Source organism: Ornithorhynchus anatinus, chromosome 4, assembly GCF_004115215.2.
Source record: "Ornithorhynchus anatinus isolate Pmale09 chromosome 4, mOrnAna1.pri.v4, whole genome shotgun sequence".
Taxonomy (NCBI): domain Eukaryota; kingdom Metazoa; phylum Chordata; class Mammalia; order Monotremata; family Ornithorhynchidae; genus Ornithorhynchus; species Ornithorhynchus anatinus.
The window spans coordinates 75180433-75199199 of NC_041731.1; the positions used below are offsets into that span (position 1 = coordinate 75180433).

Below are 18767 nucleotides of genomic sequence, written 5' to 3' on the forward strand. Positions count from 1 at the left end.
ACATCCCCATAATAATAATAATATCTGTTAAGTGCTTATTACATGCCAAGCACTGTTCTAAATGCTGGGGTAGATACAAGGTAATCAGGTTGTCCCACATGGGGCTCACAGTCTTAATCCCCATATTCCAGGTGAGGTAACTGAGGCACAGAGAAGTTAAGTGACTTTCAGAAGGTTACACTGCAGACAGGTGGCAGAGCCAAGATTAGAACCCACAACCTCTGGCTCCCAAGCCTTTGTTCTTTCCACTAAGCTATGCTGCTTCTCCTCCCTATCTGAGGAGGTCCAGTACTGCAAAGGGGGGGCGGAGCAAAGGTATAGAGAATATCTCCTCTTACTCTTCTCCTTGCTTCTGGGGAGTCAAGAGGAGGTGGAGGGGTCTTTTGATGGTCATGATACATTAAGAGTTAAAATAAATGATAACACGAGACTGTAGACTGTAAGCTTGTTGTAGGTAGGGAACATGTCCAACTGCTACAATGTACTCTCCCAAGATCTTAGTACAGTGCTCTGCGCACAATAAATACTAGGCAATTGTGATTGATTGAGACACCTGAAGAGGGCAATGATGGATGATCAAGCTTGGGCTAAGCAGGAAAGAGGCTCTTTAGTGGGGCATGGAGGGAGAGGACAATATTTGGGTCATTATCCATGGGAACATTTTTGGGTCCAATAAGGAGTAAACTGTTTCTGATCCAATAGGGTGTCTCTTTCATGGTCCATGGCATCATCTTTGAAAATTACAACAATTTAACAATATCAAGGATATGTTACATATGAATTGCCATGCTCCAACCTACACTTCACCATAATGGAATAGTAAAACAGCCCAAAATAGGTGATGAGTAGGTGTTGAGTTAAAGAGAAATTTTTTTCTAGCCAAAGACTCACCTAGGACATTTTTAGTGTCTTCTTTACTGGACTGTAGGCTCCCTGAAGGCAGGGATCATGTCTACCAGCTAAACCGTACTTTCTCAAGAGCTTAGTATAATGATCTGCACACGGCGAGTACTCTGTTACTATTACTGATTGACAGGTTCAGAAGTAATCCTAGAAACAGCTAACTTCCATGGTCAGCAAAGACTGCAGAGGCTACTGAGGCAGTTACCATGACAACCACAAGCAGGTCATCAGTATTCTGCTATGGTCACTTTGGCTGTAATTGGTTTTGTACATAAAAATTCCCTGTATTCTCTCCTAAATGTGCTGCATCTCTTCCCACCTATCAATTGGTTTTGAACTAATTGCTCTAGAGAGAGTGGCACTATCAGAAATGAGAGAATGGAGAGTGATGCTACACAAGCACTGCAGTCCTAAGTCTCCAGGCCTGCACCAAGGCTTAAATGTATTTCATAATGGGCAATGCCATCATCCTGAGCCAGTAAAAATGGAAAAGAACTGCGTAACACAAATGAGTTCTTGAAACTAGTGGCAATGCTAATGAAAATAGATCACTGACAGGAATCTTTTTTTTTAAAAACATCTATTCTAAAGACGTAAGCACCTGTTAGAAAATTTAAATAAAGACTATGGTGCCTATCTGCCCACACTACTACAATTTTAGTGCTTGCTTGTACCACCCAATCCATGATCAATCCATGACTAATACAGCCTCTGGTACTAAAACAGGGAAATCAACACTCTCTTTGGGAGGTTTCTTCTCAGCCTCTATCACTTTTCCTTGAATAATTGTAGCACACCAAGGCATCTAAAACAGAAATTAAAAAAAAACAAACAACTTTTCTAATTTCCAAAGAAAATTTTTTGGCCCATCTAAAATAGTAACCCTGTTTCTGAACATTACATTACAGTTACTATACTGATCTCTTTTCAAAATAACTGGATTCGTATTCACTTCATTTCATTTATACTGAGTGCTTCCTAGGTACACAACATTTATACAAGCACTCATAATACGAAAATAGCAAGAAATAGTCCTATGTCCTGTAGGGTTACAGATGGATAGGGAGGCCTGAAAGTCATACTATTTTTGACAATTAGGAGCTAAATAAGGAAACATCCGAATTATGATTTGAATATTCAACTCAGCACTTATTAAAAGTATATAATTTGTAAACAGTTCTCAGCACTTAGAACAGTGCTTGCTACACAGTAAGCACTTAACCAATACCGTCATTATTTCTGTGGGCAGAGAGCACTATACTAAGTACCTGGGAGAGTGCAATGGAAATTGGAGACCTGATTCCTGTCTTGCAGGAGTTTACAATCTAGCTGGGGAAATGGAGGCATAAAATTAATTAGACTGAAGGAAATATTGTGAGAGGGGTATGGGCCCTCAGTCGCAGGTAGTGCAGAACTGCTGAATATGTGGAATAGGGAGTATTTGGGAGAACTAGCAATTCACTGGGTATGAAGAGATGTAATTTCAGAAGGGCTTTGAAGAGCAGTGGTCCATCAGACATTAAGGGGAGAGTTCTAGGCAAGGGAAAGGATGGCAAGCAAGAGGTCAGTCGCAAAGAAGGTGATAATAGTAATAATAGTATTTAAGAGCCAAATCTATAAAGCTCTAGGAAGAAAGTACATGTATAGAAACCTTAAAAGATTCATAATCTAATGAAAATAATTGTGGTATTTCTTAAAATTGTAGTATTTCATAAAAGCTTACTATATGAGAAGCACTACTATGAGAAGCAGCATGTCTTAATGGAAAGAACATGGGCTGGGGAATCAGAGGTTGTGGGTTCTAATCCTACCTCTGCCACTTGTCATCTGTGTGACCTTGAGTAAGCCACTTAACTTCTCTGTGCCTCAGTTACCTCATCTTTAAAATGGGGATTAAGTTTGTGAGCCCCACGTGGGACAAACTGATTACCTTGTATCTAGCCCAGTGCTTAGAACAGTGCTTAGCACATAGTAAGAGCTTAACAAATACCATCATTATGATGTGCCAAGAAAAGTTCTAAGCACTGAGATTAATACAAGATAATCAAGGTGGACATAGTTCCTGTCCCTCATGGGGTTCACAGTCTGAGGGGTTGGGAAAACAGGGAGCATCAATGCCCATTTTACAGGTAAGGGAACTGAAGCACAGAAAAGTTAAATGACTTGAAGTTCACACAGGATGGAAGTGGCAGAGATGGGCTTAGAACCCAGGTCCTCTGACTCCCAAGGCTGTGCTCTTCCCACTAGGCCATCCACATAAGGAGGGGAGGATTGGCGATTGACTAATACAGACTGGATAAGTAGGAGATAGAGAACGAATTACCTGCCTTAAAATCGGTGGTGAAGAGTTTTGGCTTTTATTTGAAATTTCTGAGGATTGGGGAGATGTGTAAAGTTTTTCATTTTAGAAAAAAGTCAGTGCAGCAGAGTGAAGGAGGAACAGGGGAGGGGAAAGGCTGGAGCCAAGGAGGAGAGCAAGGAGACTGATGCAGTAGTCAAAATGGGATGAAAGGATGAGTACCTGGACCAGAATGGTGGCTGTTTGGGAAGAGAGGAGGGGACAGATCCTGGAGATGTTGCGTAGGAAGGCCAACAAGATGTAGTGCAGACTGAATGAGGGGACTGAAGGAGAGGGAAGTCAAAGATAATACCAAGGTTACAAGTTTGAGGGATGGGGAAGATAGCGGTGGTTAACAGTGATGGAAAAATTAGCTGGAAGACAGTATTTAGGAGGGAAGATGAGATGTTCATATTATGCTGATCTAAACATTTGTATTCCACTTTGTCTACTACATCACCCTCCTTCATGCCTCTCCCCACTCTATTCCTATTTTCACTCTGATGGCCAGATCATCTTTTAAAGAAACAAAAAAATGCTCAGTCCATGTTTCCCTACTCCTCAAAAACCTCCATTATCAATCATATCTGAGCACTTACTGTATAAAAAGCACTGAACTGAGCACTCGGGGGAGTACAATGAAACCGAGTTGGTAGACACATTCCCTGCCCATAAGAAGCTCACAGTCTAGAAGGGGAGACAGTCATTAATACACATAAGCTATGGATATGTAATATAAATTGCAGATATGTAATATTAATAAGTTACAGATACATGAATAAATGCTATAGGGCTAAGGGAGGAGTGAATAAAGGGAAAAAATCAAGGTAATGCAGAAGGGAGTGGGAAAAGAAGAAATTAAGTTTTAGTCAAGAAAGACCTCTTGGAGGAGATGTACCTTCAGTAAGGTTTTGAAGGTGGGGAGAGTAATTGTCGAATGTGAAAAGGGAGGATGTTGCCGGCCAGAGGCAAGATGTGGGCAAAGGTTTGGCAGTGAGATAGAAAAGACTGAGTTACAGTGAGTAGGTTGGCATTAGAGATTTGAAGCATGCAGAAGAGAAGCAGCATGGCATAGTGGATAGATCACTGACTTGGGAGTCAGAACATCATGGGTTTTAATCTCTGCTCCACTGCTTGCCTGCAGTGTGACTTTGGCCAAGTCACTTCAATTCTCTGGTCCTCAATTACCTCATCTGTAGAATGAGGATCGAAACTGTGAGCCACACACAGGACAGGGGATGTGTCCAACTTGATTTGCTTGTATCTACCCCTGCTCTAAGTAGAGTGCCTGGCACATAGTAAGCACTGACACACCATCATCCTTACTAAGAGAGTAGCAAAGCAAGGAAGGAGTAATATGATTGAGTACTTTAAAACTAATGATAGGAAGTTTGTTTGATATAGAAGTGGATGGGCAATAGCTGGAGGCTCTTGAGGAATGGACTGAATGTTTTTGCAGTAAAATGATCCAGGCAGAGTGAAATATGGAAATGTGGGCAGGAAATGGATCTGCCAAATCTGTTGTACTCTTCCAAGCGGTGAGTACAGTGCTGTGCACAAAGTAAGCACTTGATAAATACTATGGATTAGACAAATTGAGTTTGGCATAAAGACAAGACATCAATACAAAATGTCCTAGAGGCTGAGGATGCCATAAGAGATTGCAAGGAATGAGAGCAGTCAGACCTAGGAAGGTAGATTTGAGAGTCATCTGCATAAAGGTGCTAGCTGAAGCCATGGAAGACAAATGAGTCCACCAAGTAAGAGAATGCAAAATGAGAAGAGATGAGGACTTATGATTAAACTTTGTGGGATATCCTCCATTAGGCAGAAGGAGAGCTGGCAAAGTAGATAATCCCAGCTCTGCCACTTGTCTGTTGTGTGGCCTTGGGCAAGCAATTTAACTTCTCTGTGACTCAGTTACCTCCTCTGTATAATGGGGACAGATTGGGAGCCCCATGTGGGACAACTTGATTACCTTGTATCTACTTCAGCACATAGAACAGTGCGTGGCACATAGTAAACACTTAAATACCTAATTATATTATATGAGCACTGAGAGAAGAGAAGTAGGGTAGAGAGTCCAAGTGGTTCATGGATGATCTGGGAGTCTAAATATTGGAGGATTGTTAATGGGGAGAAAACAGGGTGTTAGGAGAGAAGGCAGGTAAGGCTGCTGTGGTTGCAGAGAAAACTTTCACGGTTGAAGGTGTTAGATATGGTTTAATGTGTGGTGATTAGCTGAGATGATGAGAGCCAGTAAACACCCAAGTTGTTGAGTGAGGTGGAGTGGGAGGCCTAAAAGAACTGAGAATGAGAAAGTAAGGGACTGGGGGATCTTTAGGAACATCCACATGAATATTGGAAGCCCTGAGGATTGGTTTAGGGAAGGATTTTAAGTGGGAGGCAGGGAACAGGCTGAGCAAAGGGTTCAGGTGGGAGAGTCAAGAATGATATACAGTAAGAAGATTGGCTTGGGACGAACAAAGAATGTGAGCTGTAGAACAGCAGTTGGAGAGCCGGTAAAATGGGAGAGGCTTTTGTAATCAATGATAAGGAGTTTTTGCTTGATGTGAAGGAAAGAGGGGAGCCATTAAAATTTTGGCAGGCCTGGAGAGAAGTGCTGAGCACATATTAGGATGATCTGGGCAGCAGAGGGAGGGGCAGTGAGATCAGTGAGGAGGCTAATTCATTAGTCTAATCAGGACATGACGAAAACTCGAACTAGGGTGGCGGCTGTTTGGGTGGAGAGGAAGGGGCAAATCCAGGAGCTATTATGGAAGAAGAACCAGAAGGATTTAACAGTTGATTGAGTGTGAGAGCTGAAAGTGAGACATCATGGATGACAGCAAAGGTGCTGTCAATCAGTACTGTGTTGCAACCAGAAAGCACTTAACCTAGCTGCGGCAAACCAACAATCAATGCTTTCTTACTCACAAGCACAGGAGAAGTAAACGTAACATTTAAGAACTTGAAACATTTTACATGGTCCATTTCCCTGAGGTTAATATGAAACTTCTTCCCATTTCAGCTGGCGGGTGGAATAAGACCCATCTTTTGGAGGACTCTGCTTTAGGAACAGCATGGCCTAGTGGAAAGAAGCTAGGCTTGGGAGTGAGAGGACCTGGGTTCTAATTCCAGAGCTGCCATTTGCCTGTTGTATGACCTTGGGCAAGTCACTTCACTTACCCATCCTCAGTCCCCATCCACAAAATGAGGATTCCATACCTGTACTCTCTTAGACAGAATTCCATCTGGGACAGGAACTGCGCCTGACCTAATTAACTCATATCTACCCCAGCAGCTTGACACACAGAAAGTGCTTAATATAGTAATTATTTAGGGGCATTTATCTTTATCTGAAATTCCTTAAATCCAGTCACTTAAGACAGGAGGATTGTATTAGGAGATGGAAGAAGACTTGCATGTTTGCTCACTGACATGTTGACTAATGGCCACTGAATTCCCAGTCTGTAACTGCTCACTGGCTTCTTTGTCTTCATTTTGGGATATGCCCTTCCTGGGGGCCACTGAAAATTACAGTGTCTGAAATATTTTGGAAAATGTCATTTGGCTTTCCTTCTAGCAGATGAACGTCAATCACCCAAAGGCTCATTTCACAAAGATAGAGAACAGGGTGTGTTGTCAGTACAAGTACTGGAAAAGCACTCAGAGATAATGGGTTAAGTGAAACTGAATCAGACTCATACTGATTTGGCAGTAAGCTCATTCACAAAATGTTAGTGGTGGAGGGTGATGCCAAGTTAAACAGGATGATCAACTCGACAGAATACATGTTTGCAACACTAATGGGGCTCAGGGTCAAGGTCACCCGTTTCCAGGTGGCGGGAAGCTCTGACAGCTGTCCTGAACCACTGGATTGCCAGGAAGGGCCTCTGCTCTGGTGTCTGTTTCACAGAAAAGCTAAGCCCCTCAGCCCCAGGAAGTGACTAAGAGGACAGTCTCTGCCCACGTTCCATCCCCTTGTCCACACCTGGGAAGCAGCACACCAAGGTTTCTTTCCTGTCTGAAAGGACAGATGAGAAGTGGCATAGGTGTTAATGGCCGGACAGCTCTTTCCCTGTATAAGCAGGAGCATTCACAAGGTCATAGGCAACTGGAAGGGTGCTGATGCCCACAGCTTCGCTGAGCAAACTGTGCTTCTGCTCCCTCTCCTTGTTCTTGTCTCAGCTCTCAGCTCCTAAACCCTTTTGCTTCTGCAAAAATAATATCTCTTCCAGGTACAATAATCAGTTTCCATCATCTCCTCTCCATCTCTGTCTCAGCTTCCCTAGCCCTGGCCTCTCTCTTTCCCCAAACCTACCGTTATTGGGCATGTCTGCCCAGTGCAACTCCACATTTTGCTTAGATATGGTCAGGACAATTACAGTGTTGGCACAAATGGCAAAATACAGACTGGACCAGTTGCTCTAGCTATCCTTATGTCAGCATATCTTGGCTCTGCCATTTGTTTGCTGGGTGACCTAAGGGCAAGTCACTTCACTCTGGGTCTCAGTTACCTCATCTGTAAATTGGGGATTGAGACTGTGAGCCCCCATGGGACAGGGACTGTGTCCAACCTTATTTCCTTGTACCTATCCCAGCAGTTAGTAAAGTGCCTGGCACATAGTAAGCGCTTAACAAATGCCACAGTGATTATTATTGTTATTATTAGCATACTATTCTATCCAAAATATGAATCCATCAGTGGTCATTTTGAACTTCTCCATTCCCTGTTCTTCCACCACTACCTTTCCACCTTGTGGGGTCTGAAGATAATAATAATAATGTTGATATTTGTTAAGCACTTACTATGTGCAGAGCACTGTTCTAAGCACTGGGGAAGATACAGAGTAATCAGGTTGTCCCACGTGAGGCTCACAGTTAATCCCCATTTTACAGATGAGGTAACTGAGGCACAGAGAAGTTAAGTGACTTGCCCACAGTCACACAGCTGACAAGTGGCAGAGCCGGGAGTCGAACCCATGACCTCTGACTCTGAAGCCCAGGCTCTTTCCACTGAGCCATGCTGCTTCCCCAGCTTCCTCTGCTGCTTCATGCTGGAGAAGATAGTCTCCAGGGGCCAGGCAGGCTGATAAGGGGATGAGCAGAGCAGCCCTGAGTTGCTAATACCCCTGTACAGTACTTCCTAGACCTAAAATAGCATTTACTGAGGGGGAGAGTACTGATCCTAAATTCATTCATTCATTTGTACTCATTGAACACTTACTGTGTGCAGAGCACTGTACTAAGTGCTTGGGAACTACAATTCTACAACAGATAGAGACAATCCCTACCCAACAACGGGCTCACAGTCTAGAAGGGGGAGACAGACAACAACAACAAAAAACAAGTAGACAGGCATCATTACCATCAAAATAGATAAATAGAACCATAAATGCACATCATTAAAAAATAGAGCAATAAATATATACAAGTATACAAATGTATACAAGTGCTGTGGGGAGGGGAAGGGGGGTAGAGCAGAGGGAGGGAGTAGGGGCAATGGGAATGGGAGGTGCAGAGAGAAAGGGAAGGGTCAGTCTGGGAAGTCCTCCTGGAGGAGGTGAGCTCTCAGTAGGGCTTTGAAGTGGGGAAGAGAGTTAGTTTGGTGGATGTGAGGAGGGAGGACAATCCAGGTCAGAGGTAGGACATGGGCCAGGGGTTGACGACAGGACAGGCGGGAATGAGGCACCATGAGGAGGTTAACAGCAGAGGAGTGAAGTGTGTGGGCTGGGCTGCAGGAGGAGAGAAAGGAGGTGAGGGAGGAGGGGGCAAGGTGATGGAGAGCTTTGAAGCCAAGATTGAGGTGTTTTTGCTTCATGCAAAGGTTGATAGGCAACCACTGGAGATTTTTGAGGAAGGGAGTGACATGTCCTGAGCATTTCTGCAGAAAGATAATCCTGGCAGCGGAATGAATTATAGACTGAAGTGGGGAGAGATAGGAGGATGGGAGATCAGAAATTTCTGGAGAAAGGTACCAAGGTGCAAATTCAGACTTGGTCCTTGGCTCACAGGGAATTCACAGTCTAAGAAAGGAAAGGATGTGGTGACAGACCCTAGGTAGTATTGACATGGTAAATATTGCTAGCCAGTGTGTACTACCTGCCCCTGCCCCTCAAAGCATGACCTTAGGCACGTCCCCAGAACCCTTGCTATATGTTGGGGTTACTCCCTGTGAACACATTTCCTAGTAATAATAATAATAATTATGGTATTTGTTAAGCACTTACTATGTGCCAAGCACTTTTAATCACTGGGGTAGGTGAAGCAGCATGGCTCAGTGAAAAGAACCCGGGCTTGGGAGTCAGAGGTCATGGGTTCTAATCCCAGCTCCGCCGCTTGCCAGCTGTGTGACTTTGGGCAAGTCACTTAACTTCTCTGTGCCTCAGTTGCCTCATCTGTAAAATGGAGATTAAAACTGTGAGCCTCACGTGGGACAACGTGATCACTTTGTAACCCCCAGCGCTTAGAACAGTGCTTTGCACATAGTAAGCGCTTAACAAATACCACCATTTATTTATTTATTTTACAAGGTAATCAGGTTGGGCACAGTCCATGTCCTACATGGGGTTCACAGACTTTTACAGATTTTACAGATGAGGTAACTGAGGCTCAGAGAAGTTAAGTGACTTGCCTGAGATCACATAGCAGACAAGTGGTGGAGCCAAGATTATTCATTCATTCATTAGTGTTTATTGAGCGCTTACTATGTGCAGAACATTGTACTAAACACTTGGAATGTACAAATCGGCAACAGATGGAGACAATCTCTGCCCAGTGACGGGCTCACAGTCTAATCGGATACAGACAGCAGAGCAAAACAGAACAAAACAAAAACAAGACAACATTATCACGATAAATAGAATCAAGGGGATGTACACCTCATTAACAAAATGAATAGGGTAATAATATATACAAATGAGCACAGTGCTAAGGGGAGGAGAAGGGGGGAAAAGGGGGAAGAGCAGAGGGAAAGGAGGCTCATCTGAAGGGAGGTGAAGGGGGAAGGGGGAGAGAACCCAGGTCCTTGGACTCCCAAGCTTGTGCTCCTGCCACTAGGCCATGCTGCTTCTCATGCTTTTCACACATTCATGCCAAGAGGGTTGGAGGGACAGATGGATGCTACAGTCCATTCTCCCCTTACATAGAATGTGGAGTCAGCTCTATAATTATTGCCATTTGACTCATCCTCAACCATGGAAAGACCAAGAACATAAGGAAGACCCCCAAACTTTGCTCCCAGCAAAATTTTTCCTTGCTAAATAGGGCAGTGGCTGTACCCACTCTCAGATACAAGCCACGTCATAGGAATAACTACAGTGCACTTCAATGATTCTCAGTTTCCCAATTGATGGAGGTGCCAACAATGAGACACTCTCCTACATAGTCTCAGTTTTTCAACAGAATACATGGCTGAGGGCTGAAATGGAAAGATTGGGCACAATTCCTTTCCCATATGGAGCTCACAATCTATTTCTTTTCCAAAGTTTTCTAGAAAGGCAGAATGAGTAAAGGTCACCCCTTAATGGATTTGACTGAGAAAACTTTCCACTCCAAGTATTTCTTGAATGGATATTCCTTGTAGTAGGCAATACATAGGCTTATTAATTAGACTATGAACCCCATGTGGGCCAGGAACTATGTCCAACCTGATTATCTTTCATCGATTCCAGGGCTCAACACATAGTAAGCACTAATAATAATGATGGCATTTAAGTGCTTACTACATGCAAAGCAATGTTCTAAGCGCTGGGGAGGATACAAGATGATCAGGTTGTCCCACATGAGTCTCACAGTCTTAATCCCCATTTTACAGATGGGGTAACTGAGGCCCAGATAAGTTAAATGACTTGTCTAAAGTCACATAGCTGACAAGTGGTTGAGCCGGGATTTGAACCCATGACCTCTGACTCCCAAGCTGTGGCTCTTTCCACTGAGCCACGCTGCTTCTCTAATCATAACAAATGAGCACCGCTGTTACGAGTATGAACTGTTTGGCATTTCAGGGAGTTGGAGAATACCTGTGGTTTTACATTCTGTTGAAAGTTTGCAAATATGATGGGATACAAGGACTAAGGACCTTCTGCAGGCACCTATGACTAATGGATCAGCATGGGAAAATGCTATGGGGTTAATCCAAAGATCAATACTATGCACATTTCAAAAGGCAACAATCAGTAGGCACATTTAATATCCCTTTTTACCAAGAGATGGAATTCTATTGTTTTCTGTTTTGAAATAGGTTACCACAAGCTGAAATCCAGGTGGCATTTAGAATTCCATGAACTGTGGAGAAAAATACAGGAGCTGCTTAGAACAGAGGACCCAAGGCAGAGCAACAAAACTCAATTGAAGCACTAGCTGAGGAAGTAAAAGGCAACAAATATTTTTTTCAGTAGCAGAAATCGGGAGTTTTAAAATCTTTAAGAGGATCCTTGTGAAGCCTCATGCTTTCATGTGAAATTTCTACTCCCTCCAGACCTAGGCTCACAGTCAGCCCTCCCTCACACTTGGGGTGGTTTGGTGGAAGAGTTGGTGAGAAATCACTCTCAGCCTAAAATTGCTCTTGCTCTTCTCAGGTGGAACTCTGAGATAAGGAGCCTATTGGGAGCATTTCTAGACTAAAAGTATTCAAAGAACAGTTAGCAACCGCCCAAAACCCAGATGGTCAGAGTGCTGGAATGGAGCAGGTTGTGCAATTAATAGCCATTTTTGATGAGCATTTCTTCCAGGCACCATGTCAACAGGACCTAACTTGCCAATGAAATTGGGTAAGTGGAAGCTCTGCTCAGTTCTATTTTGTAGGTTGGGAAATTTCAGGCCTAAGGGATCGATACAAGTTAATCAGGTTGGACACAATCCCTGTTTCACACATTGGGCTCAGTCTTAAGAAGGAGGAAGGAGCACTTCATCCCCATTTTACAGATGAGAAAACTGAAGAACAGCAAAGTGAAATCAGATAAGGAAACTGAAGCACAGCAAAGTGAAATTACTTGACCAGGGTCACACATCACACAGCAGACATATGTAGAACCCAAATCCACCAACTCCCAAGCCCGTACTCTTTCCACTAACCCACACTCCTTCCCCAATCCTCTCCTTTTCTTGTGCTAGTGTAAATACCCTAAGCTTAACTCTTGCCTGTGTCTCTCGATCCTGGGAGCAAGGAATTAATTAGACTTACACTTTTAATTCAGCTTCAGCCTGCTGGGAACTTGGGGAAAGGAAGGACATTGGACTGGGAAGGGAGAGAAGCTGGAATCCCATCTTCAGTTGGAACATCAGTCTTGCCAGGATGCTTCATGCCAGGCTGATTGGCAACAGTGCTTCGCATATAGTAAGCGCTTAATAAATGCCATCATCATCAATTGCCTCTAATCAAAAATCATCCCATTACTCAGGCCCTCTGATGTTTACTTCACTGTAGGGAGTCTTAGTTTTTCCCAGGGCATATTTGAAGTCAAAGAACAGAAGTGAGTTGTGGGATGCTTCCTGATAGGAAATGGACATCATTATACCTGGTCCCTTACAACTCCTTTCTAGAAAGGATTCTTTCAGAAACAAGTCATTGAAAAAAAAGAGGGCACCCAACTCCCCACTGTAAGAGGCTGCCGTGTAAACTGAATGCATTCATTTTCATCTTTGGCTATCTTTGAGCTCCTTTTCTTGTGTATTCTCTTCAGCATTCAGAACTGAAAAAAACAGGCCCCTATGTGATTGATATTTGAATAATTGTGGACCAATCATATTTATTGAGGTCATACTCTGTGCAGAGTACTGCACTACATGCTTGGGAGAGTACAATACAATAGAGTATGTAGGTATGTTCTCTGCCCACAAGGAAATATGGAATTCTAAGAGAGGGTAAGCAAGTTTCAGAGAAGTGTGATTTATAAGAGTCATAGCTAATCAAGTAAGCAGCAAATTCACTGCAGTAGTTGTGATTGATTGAATAAGAGGATTGCTAAGTGTTAGTGTTAGTGTTAGTCTGGAGTACTGAAATTTGACTCAAAAAGTACTGCCTCGTATGCTGAATAAATGAACCTCAAAAGGGGAGGGAAAAAATCTTAGACTTTACATTTGTTCCTATAATTACAGATGTAAAAAATGCTACCCCATGCTTTTAGTTTTCTATTAAGTTATTTAGTTAATCCTTGGTGTTCTCTAAGTAACTCATTATTCCAGTTACTTTATTAAGTCATCCAGGCTATCTCCTATGGTCAAGTAAGGTTTTCAGTTTGTCTATAATACTATGGTATAACCCAGACTGCCATTATATTAGACTTTCAAATCTTGCAGTATCATTTGCTGAAATAGTATAGCACAGTGAAAAGAGCAATATGAAAACACTGTACAACTGAAATGAAATAAGGGTCTTTATCCATGAGGTCTAATTATTTTGTTTTTACTAAACACTTTGAAAATTCCCTCAATAGAAAATATCAGAGCAGATAGAATTTTATTTACAGTGCTTTGATCACGAACTGATTCCAAAGATCAAGAGAAGCTGTAGAACTCTTAGTAAGAACATATAACCTATCATTCTGAATGGTCACTGTCTCAGAGAATAGAAGATCAATGTAACTCCCATCAGTAAGTAGTGGGGTTTTTTTTAATAGTATTTGTTAAATGCTATGCGCCAAGCACTGTACTAAGCACTGGAGTGCTAAGATAATCAGACAAGATAATCAAGTTGGACAAAGTTCCTGACCGACTTGCGGCTCATAATTTAAATAGGAGGGAGTAGGATTTAATCCGCATTTTACAGATGAGTAAACAAACCCATAGATGTGGCGTTCCCAAGAAAATGATAGATGAGGAGTCTCACTTGTATGTCTGGCAACTTATTAAAATCTCTGAGTTTGGAATCAGTGAAAATTTAGGAAAACATAATCTTTGGGGTATGGAGACAACACAGTTGTCCAAGGTGAAAATCAGATCTCACTAATATCCTGGAGTTTGCAAAGAAATAAGAAAAAATATAGATAAATTGTAAAAATCGGTGCATGTAGTATATTTAGATTTTTAAAAGGACTAACAGTCTTAAACCAAAGATATTTTTAAAAACTGACTAAATATGGATCGAAAGCAATGCTCTTCACTAAACAGAAATCTGGCTAAGAAATCGTAAGGTCCCCCTCTAGACTGTAAGCTTTTTGTGGGTTGGGATTGAGTTTACCTATGCTATTATACTGAACTCTCTAAGAGAAGCTTCTAAGAGAAGTAGCTTGGCTCAGTGGAAAGAGCCCAGGCTTGGGAGTCAGAGGTCGTGGGTTCTAAACCCAGCTCTGCCCCTTGTCAGCTGTGTGACCTTGGGCAGGTCACTTAACTTCTCTGTGCCTCAGTTACCTCATCTGTAAAATGGGGATTAAGACTGTGAGCCCCACATGGGACAACCTAATTCCCTTGTATCTATCCCAGCGCTTAAAACAGTGCTTGGCACATAGTAAGCGCTTAACAAATACCAAAAAAAAACCCACCAAAAAAACTCTCCCAAGTGCTTAGGACTAAGCTCTGCACACAGTAAACACTAATAAATGCCACTGATGGATTAAAGACAAGCAGCCACTTTTCAGGGTTGCAAAGTATAACTATTTGGGTTGCTCAGGAATTGATGATTTAGTTTATTCATGATTTACCATCATAACAGAACACCTCATCTTCCCACCTAAATCTTGTCCTCCCTGTGACTTTCTCATCACTATAGGCCACACCACCATCCTATCTCTCAAGCTCATAACCTTGGCATTACCCTCAACTCATCTCTCTCATTCAACCCATGTACTCAGTCTATCACCAAATCCTGTCAGTTCAACCTTCATAACATCACTAAAATCCATTTATCCTCCAAACTACTATTTTGTTTTTATCCAAGCCTGCCTTGACTACTGTATCAGCCTCCTTGCTGACCTCCCTGCCTTCCATCTCTCGCCACTCCAGTCAGTTCTTCACTCTACTGCCTGGATCATTTTTCTACAAAACTGTTCAGTTGGTTTCCCCACTCCTCAAGAACTACCAGTGGTTTCCTATCCACCTCCATATCAAAACAGAGACACCTTACCGTAGGCTCTAAAGCACTTTATCACCTTGATCCCTCCTCCCTTACCTCATTCTTTTCTACTGCAACCCAGCCTGCACATTTCACTCCTCTAATCCAACCTACTCATTGTATCCCAATCTCATCTATCTTGATGCTGAGCCCTTACCCACATCCTACCTCTGGCCTGGAATGCCTTCCTTCTTCATATCTGATAGATGATTACTCTTGCAACCATCAAAACCTCGCATCTCCTAAAAGCGCATCTCCTTCAAGAGGTTGGTCTTCCCCGATTAAATCCTCATGTCATCTTTTCCCATAACCTTCTGCATTACCCTCACACTTGGATTTGCACCCTTTATTCATCCCTCCATCAGCACTATAGCACTTATGAACATATCCATCATATTTTATTTATATTAATATCTGTATTCCCCCCCACAAAAAAAACCAAACTGTAAGCTCACTGTGGTAGGGAATATGTCTACCAACTCTGTTATATGCACTACACACAATAAGCACTCAATTAATATGACTAATGGACACTAATGCAGAAAAAAATGACCATAAAGAAACTTAAAAGGCCCATATTACACCAAACTTTACTTGGTAGTTAACTGTGGAGAAAATCTACGGAAAATATTCAAGCTGAGGGAATGGATGGAAGAGTGACAAGTGAGGAAGTTTACATTAATGCATCTAGAGAAAATAATCAAAGTCACAACTCCATGATGATGAAGCTGGGATTTATCAGTCACAGTTCAGCAAAGAATGGATGAAAAAGAAAAAAGGCAGACCCAGAAGGGTGTACCAAACAACAAAATGCAGACTGCCCATTTTATAAAACCCTAATATGCCTGCCCATGCAATTCTATGGCAGCATATCCAGAAATAACAATAATGATAAATTGTTGTTTTTGTTTTTTTTAAAGTGCTTACTATGCATTGAGCACTAGAGCATAGTAAGTGCTGGGTTAATTAGATCAGACTCAGGTCCTGTCCTACGTGAGGCTCACGGTTTAAATAGGAGATAATGGATATCTTTCCCTTATTTTACAGATGAGGAAACTGAGGAACAGAGAAGTTAACAGACTTGCCCAAGGTCACACAGCAGGCAAGTGTCAGACCTGAGATTAGAACTCTGGCCATCTGATTCCCAGGCCCTGAGCTCTTTCCATTAGGCCAAGGTTCTTCTCAGGATAATGGAACAGGAGAAATACAGAAAAAGGCAGCCAAAATATTCTGGAGTAAGGAACAGCTGCCACAAGGAGAAGTGGACTAAGAATAATATAGAAAGATATAGGAGAAAGGGTGCTATTGCTCTGTCTTCACATTTTGTGATTTCATTATCTTCAAACAAGGAACTGAGGTTCCTCAAATCCTACATTACCAGGACTAGGGGCCCTCACTGACATTTGGAGTTAAAGATTAAAAACAAACCAAAAGGAAACACTTGTTCACCCAGGAGGTGATAAGCATATGGAATGGATTACCACAGGAAGTTGTGCAGACAGGAGATAAACAGGGTCAAAAAGGATTTGGATAAACTCATGGACAAGTGGTCCATCACTGCTTATTTGAAGGGAGTTAGGAAGATTGGGTGGTGCATCTAACCAGGAACTTGGATGTCAGGAGGGCAGCCAAATTTCATTTATTGCCACTTCAGGAAAATGTTGACTTTTTTGGTCACTGATCTGATTTAGTATGACTTTGCTTACTTTCTTGTTTCAAACATCCTTGGGAGAGGACTGTCATATCAACATATTTATCAAGTGCTTACTGTGTGCACAGCATCATACTTAGGGTTTGAATAAAACTACAGTACAAGAGTAGGCAGACATGACCTATACCCACAAAGAGCATTTAGACTAGGGGGGTGGGGAAGACAGATGAACGTAATTTGCAGATGGATATATACAGAAATGCTGTAGGGCTGGGGGAGGGGTGAATATCAATAATGCTTGAGAGACAGACCCAAGTGCACAGGCTACACAGAAGAGAGGATTTAGAAAAGGAAGTGACGGTTTATTTGGGGGAAGGTCTCACATATCAAAATGTGTAAAACACATCCTAGCATAAGAATCTCTAGCATGATATCCTCTTCTTGAAGATTTATTGGTATGGCTCCTGTGAGTTTGGCACTGGACTAGGAACGTGGTGGAAATACCAGCATACAAAGATATGTGGCTCCAGTCCTTGAATTACAATCTGCAAAAATACCCAGAACCAACAGTTTACCATTTTAATCTCACATCCCAAAGAAGTTTTTTCTGGACAATCTTAATCTGTCATATAAACCTTGTCATTAAGTCATGTCTTTATTTTCTCCTTTACAGATAAACATTTGAAGGAGATGCATAACAAGTGACTCATTTAAAGATGGAAAGACCACAGGCATCTTATTATTCAGGATATTCCTATCATCTTGTATCATTTACGGAGACAGTCTCAGGCCTTGAGTTAGAAGACTTTCAAAAAAAAAAAATGTCCACGCGTCATTCGAGTTGTGTTCATTTGAACTGCAGAAGCTGTTTTCTTTCCTTTGTTAGTTTTAGCCCTCATTAGAAACGATGATGATTTTTGAATCAAAGCAAGTCTTCAAGCACCAAGATATCATTCTAAAAAGACAAGACACTATGTATTACACTTGGACTAATTTCCTTTTCTAATTCTTCAGTGATATTTTACCAGCTTTTCTAGGTAAAGATTTTTCAAGTGAGATGGCCATTCGGAAGGCGAAGAGATGACATAGTGTATCGCCAGGGGTATCCTTTTAAAGCTGCTACTACTATCCATGCTAGTACTGGAATAAAATGACTCATCTCCTTGAAAAAGAACACACACACATCCGGAAGAATTTTAGAGAAACTTCTTGAGGTTGTGGTGCTGCAAGTGGAAAAAATCTAGGAATAAAACAAAGCATCTGCAAGCCAGGAGCCAATCAATTGTATTTGCGTGCCAAGGACTATACTAAGCACTGGGAGAATATATTCCAACAGACTTGCTAGACACATTCCCTGAGACAGAGTGGTTTTCCTCCCTCTTGACTGTAAGTTAGTTGTGGGCAGGGAATGCATCTTTTATACTGTACTCTTCGAAGGGCTTAGTACAGTGCTTCTAAACACTAAGTGCTTAATAAATACAATTGACTAATCACATTTCTGCTGATAGCAATTCTTAGAAGCATTAAAGGGCCTGAATCCATTGTGTGGTCAGTATTTGGATTTTTCCTGCCATATCTCTAGGAGGGAATTTCAGGTTTTGGTCTAGTTGACTGGTGTTAGGATGCATATTCAGATACTGATTTGCATAGCATGCGAACTCCCAGCTTCCACTGATCTGGCATATATACCTATATGAAGAGAGTAGAATTCAGATACAATGAAAGCAAGTTAAGTATCTGAAAGCGGACAAGGACATTTGCCCCATCCCCATTTTGGGGTACAGAATGCAAAAATAAAGTTACCAAGTATGCCCTGTTCCCGG

General features: G+C 42.1%; 1 long non-coding RNA gene across 2 annotated transcripts in view; it reads right to left on the minus strand.

The window, feature by feature from the left end:
• Positions 1-17285: 17285 nt before the first annotated feature.
• Positions 17286-18767, minus strand: part of LOC114811307 — a 57271-nt gene continuing 55789 nt past the window's right edge. The window contains exon 3 of one of the 2 annotated variants that reach the window (XR_003758984.1): positions 17286-17489. This is a non-coding gene — a long non-coding RNA (uncharacterized LOC114811307). Of the gene's footprint in view, positions 17900-18767 lie in introns of both variants that reach the window. The other variant, XR_003758985.2, reaches the window with a different exon arrangement.